The sequence below is a fragment of the Pteropus alecto genome, unplaced genomic scaffold, assembly GCF_000325575.1.
Source record: "Pteropus alecto unplaced genomic scaffold, ASM32557v1 scaffold344, whole genome shotgun sequence".
Lineage (NCBI taxonomy): Eukaryota > Metazoa > Chordata > Mammalia > Chiroptera > Pteropodidae > Pteropus > Pteropus alecto.
In genome coordinates this window covers 295,863-301,328 of record NW_006434840.1, presented here as the reverse complement: position 1 = coordinate 301,328, position 5,466 = coordinate 295,863, and positions in this window count along the sequence as shown.

Sequence of the window (5,466 nt, the reverse complement as noted above, 5' to 3'; positions counted from 1 at the left end):
ACTTGCTGTTTCTTCTGTTTGAAGTGAACATTTCTCAGATCTTCTTAGTCTCATTCTCATTCCCCTACTTCATTCAGAGTGCACCTCCTCAGAAAAGTCTTCTTTGACCATCCTGTAGGAAATAGCAGTTTCTGGCGGTTTTATCACTTAACCCGATTTCTTTTTATTTGTTTGTTTTAATATTATTTTATATTAGTTTCAGGTGTAAGTGTAGTTGTTAGATATTTATATAATTTATAAAGTGATCCTCCCAATTTGTCTGGTACCCACTTGGCATTATACAGTTATTACAATATTATTGACTATATTTCCTATGCTGTACTTCACATCCCCATGACTGTTTTGTAACTATCAATCTGTACTTTTTAATCCCTTCACCATTTTCACCCAACCCCTGATTTCTTTTAGCTCATAGCACATTTGTATATTATTTGTTTATATGTTCATTTATTGTTTTCTCCATTAGAATGCCAAATGTATGAGGGCAGAGACTGTGTTCATTTTCTCCATCATCGACTCCTCATTGTTACAGTCAGCTCTCAATAATTATTTGACCAACGAATTCTCAATTTTTTGAAAAAGTCTGGACATCACTACTTTTGAGGAAAGGAAGGGCTAATTTAATATGTAATCAATGATCTTAAAATAGAAATTTTGAGAATTTCCTAAGGTTCACAGTGGAAGCTGCACATATCAGTTCCCACAGATGTGCAAATTGCTTGTGAACATGTTGCATTTTTTAAGGAAAACTAGCCTGATTGTAGAAAGAAAGAATCAACTGGCTCTTTCAATGTGACTTTGTGAAAATTACTTGACCTCTATAATCCAGTTTCCTCATCAATAAAATGGCAATAATAAGAGTCCACATGTTGCTTTTGAGACATGAGATAGTAGATGTAAAATACCTAACACTGAACCTGACACATATAGTTGGAGTTAAGGAAATAATAGATAATATTATAAATAGTAAAATGATAATTCCTGGAATTAATTTTTCAAGATATTTGAGTCATTTTTTCTTCCAAATAGATATTCATTTCTCTGATAAATTCCAAGGGATTGCCCAATGTCACTCCAAAGAAAGCATCACAACACATACAATTATTTGTTCCATTATTTTTATGTTGTTTTTAAAATTTGTATTTTAATAGTTTTTTTAAAGAGTTTGCATCTTAGTATAACAAATAAATACAAAATATATTATTTTAATATTTTATTTTTTTAGTATCTTGTTTCTCACATTCCTTTTTGTACAAATACTTGCCCTTCACTCTCTTTTTGGTTTTTAAGGCCTGAAAAGAAAGTCACTTTAACTGTCATTATACCCTGCTATCTACCACCTCTCAATGAACTAAAAAGTTAAACAAGTTTAAACAGTTCTAGATCTCTTCCACCCTTAACACTGGGCCAGAGTTTAGGCTTTTCTAGATTAGGCATATCACTAAAGGAAAAGTCAAGAAATATGCTCAACTCAAAAAATACAGCAATAAGAAAGAAAAGCAGTCCCAAGAGAATGTTGAATGAATTTAGGAATGGTTTCGATTTGTCAGAACAAAGGATTTACTGTATGCTGCACACAGCACTATTACTAAACTGGAGGGGTCAATGTCACTCTATGACATTTATGACCCTGATTTATTTTTTTCATTTAACTTAGAAACATCAAGGCTATTTTCTTGGGCCTGAAGATACTTCCTCTTGAATCATTCTTATTATTCAAATCAGGAGGATGATTAAAGGGTTAAATTGCAGTTTTTAGCTAGCCTGGCAACATGCTTCCTGTTAGGAGCTCAGACCCAGCTGAACATGCCTCCTGACATCCCTTTCTAAACCTCTTTTCAAGGCATGAGCACCTGGCCACTAAGGACTAAAGTTAATTATGATGCACAGAGATACTGGAGCTTTAAAAATAGATTTCAAAATTATTTTACCTTTGTCAGTACTCCATAAGAGTTACATTTTTAGTCTGTAGCAAAAGATCGGGTCATACTGGAGTATGCTCATGAGATTTGTTGTATGGGTGCCAGGGAAAAATGGTGGAGCGGCTTTAAAGCTGGCTTTTCTTACTAACAAACCTAAAGAGACTCTGTGATTGCTTCAAACAGTAGAACCTTCCTAATTTTAACAGAGGAAGAAAAAACAGTTTGAACTAATGACCAGTCTGATATTTAAAGAGAAGCAAGTATAATTTTTTTCAAGGAAATACAATATCCAGACTGGATAAAAAATAGTCGGCTTATAGAGACATTGGTACCTGACAGATAAGTATTTATACTCAGTACATCAATTGTTTCTACATGGGTACCTAGCAAAATTTTGTCATATATACTATAGCAGTTAAATTCATCCTGACCTGGTTCTGGATTATACAAATTCTTAATCAGACGGTCCGAAATCATGAAGTTTAATTATAACATTATTTCCTCAGATGGTTTTCATTACCCTCAGCCTTGATTGGAACAGAGGCAATCAAGTTGAAGATCCCAGAGGTGGGAAGACATGAACTAAAGCTCATGAGAGCCAATTCTTCTGAATCAGCCTATTAAGCAGGTGTTAGATTTACTAATTTGGCAGCCAGAATGTGATGGTGCTCAGAACAGTTACAACCATAGGAAGAAAGGGGCAGGTGTGATTTTAAGATCAGGTTTGTCACTCTGGTCTTAGGGCCGTTTTTCCAGGAGAGGGAGAAGTGAGATATTCTGAGACTTGAAGAATCTCTCATTTCTAAGCTGTTTAAATTCCTTCCTGTCTTTTTATTCTCTCTCTTGAAATATCTCAAAGACTACCACAGATTTCCCAGCAAGGCCTGTTTCTCAGATTTGGAAATTACATTGTTTTGTTCCAGGCTATTCAATCTAGGAACACTTTCATCTCTATTTCTTTCTTATTATCCCACTGCCTCACCAATTCTAAAAAGGAATGTATCTAGCTGCTAGGCTTGTACATCACACTGGAAGAGTGCAATGGTTTGCATGTTCTCAGCCTAGGAGAAGCAAACGCTTAACCAAGGGCCAATTTTTCTCATGTGTATTTCATTAGATGATTATAAAAATGTTTCTTTCATTCTTCCCATCCTTGATTCTTCCCAAATGACTATTTCGGAGAAATTAAAATAAAAAAAATTAGAAATCAGGTATAAGTGTGGTCAAGGAAGAAATCAGTCACCTATAAATGGGCTCTTATGTCATCTCCAAATTACCTTTAATGATGGTTGCTTCTTGGGAAAATTTGATTTTTCTTTATCTTTGGCCCTGCCCTGAACCTGTAGCAACCGGTCGAGATTTGTCTATATGAACACATCTCTAAATTTCTCCATGCTACTGCTTCTTCCTTCGGGAACTTCCCCATTGTTCACAGGCAGTGTAAAATGAGATGTTAGAAGCACCCTAGAGGTAGGGTTGCCAAATGAAATACAGGTCACTCAGTCAGATAAACAATAAATAAATTTTAGTATAAATATTTCCAAAATGTTGCATGAGCATACTTATGCTAAAAATTATTCATTATTTATCTGAAATTTAAATTTAACCATGTTTCCTATATTTTTATTTGCTAAATATGGCAACTCTACCTGAGGACAATTATTATTGTTGACCGTGGAAAATATGGTCAATAGTAGCTTAAAGTGAAATGAAAGATTGATCTCTAAAGAAGAAATAAAACTTCAGTGCCCTGCAATTTAAAAGCTTTAAATTTAAAAATATTTGACTCTGAATAAATGAACTCCTTGCCAGTCAGTAGTCTGGATTGTCTTTTTGACCAATGCACACATAGCAAGACAAAGAGGGATATAGCATTAATGATCAAAGAGCATTGGTAAATGAATTTACATGTACTCATCTAGCCTGCTCAGAAGTGGCTCAGGTGCATGGGAACTTTGGCTAGCTCTAGGTTGAGTTCATTTAGCACTGATTGTGTGTGTGTGCGTGCGTGCGTGTGTGCGTGCGTGTGTGTTGAGAAGTGGGAGAAGCAGAAGGTGGACCATTTAGTTGGGGTGTCTTTTCATGTGTAATGCCAGACGGTTAGAGTGGGTAAAGCAGCGGCCCCAAGCTGGACATCTAAAGGACTTATCTCTAGTGTGCTTTTGGTAGTACTTTGTGAGTTCATCAGAATGAACAAAAAGTCACATCTATCCCATGTGCATTTATATAGTTTCTCACCTGTACAGAGAAGAGCAGGAGAAAATGGATTTAGGTTAGAGGATGAAAGTTTTCCCACGCCAATATATATTAAATCTACCCAGAAGAGTATTCACACCATGAATGAGTTGTTGCTTTTTGGTGAGTTTTGCTGAACATAGCTGAAAAGTGAGCACTAACAATAATATCAGGTAACAAATAATATAAATTTTTAATAGAGTGGAAAGAAGAACTATGAGGTCTATGGCTAAGATGTTATGGAAAACAAATAATTTTACTTAAACATTTTGCACTTGTTGGGGTCTAAGTATCAGTTTAAATTTAGTCTATCAGGTATGAGACAGAAGGGGCAGAAGCAAGGAGGTCAAAGGAGAAAATTGAGGTAGAAAAAAAAGGTAAAATGAATCTGCCTGCCTCCAACTAGCTTTCTATTCATAAAGACTTTTTCTGGCAGATGGTAACAATATTGTTTCAGTTCCTCCAGCATAAGAACCTTGATGTCATCTTTCATTTCTTTCATTCCTTTACCCAGGTTGCCTCCATATCTTGGCTATTGTAAATAATGCTGCAATGAACATAGGGATTCACATGTCCCTTCAAAATAGTGTTTGGGTTTCTTCGGATAAATACCCAGAAGTAGGATTACCGGGTCCTTCTTTGTCTCTTGTTCTACCCTTTGTTTTAAAGTCTATTTTGGCTAGTATAAGTATTTCTACCCCAGCTTTTTCACATCCATTTTCATGAAATATTTTCTCCATCTCTTTGCTTTCAGTCAGTGTGTGTCTTTCAAACTAAAGTGAGTCTCTTCAGTAATCAAAACAGCATGGTATTGGCAGCAAAACAGACACATGGACCAGTGAAACAGAATCAAGAGTCCAGAATTAAACCCATATTTATATGGGCAAATAGTTTTCTATAAAAAAAAGCCAAAAACATACAGTAGAGAAAGGAAAGCCTCTTCAATAAATGGTGTTCAGAAATCTGGAAAGCCACTGCAAAAGAAAGAAACTAGACTGTTTTCTATCACCACACACCAAAATTAATTCAAAATGGATCAAGGACCTGAATATAAGATCTGGAACAATAAAATGCATAGAAGAAAACATAGGAACTAAACTCAAGGACCTTGGACTTAAAGGGGATTTTATGAATTTGACCTCAAAGGTAAGGGAAGTCAAAGCAAAAATAAATGAATGGGACTACATCAAACTAAGTCAAAGCAAAAATAAATGAATGGGCTTCTCCTCAGCAAAAGAAATTGTCAACAAGGTAAAGAGACAACCAAAATAATGGGAAAATATATTTGCAAATAACACTTCTGATAAGG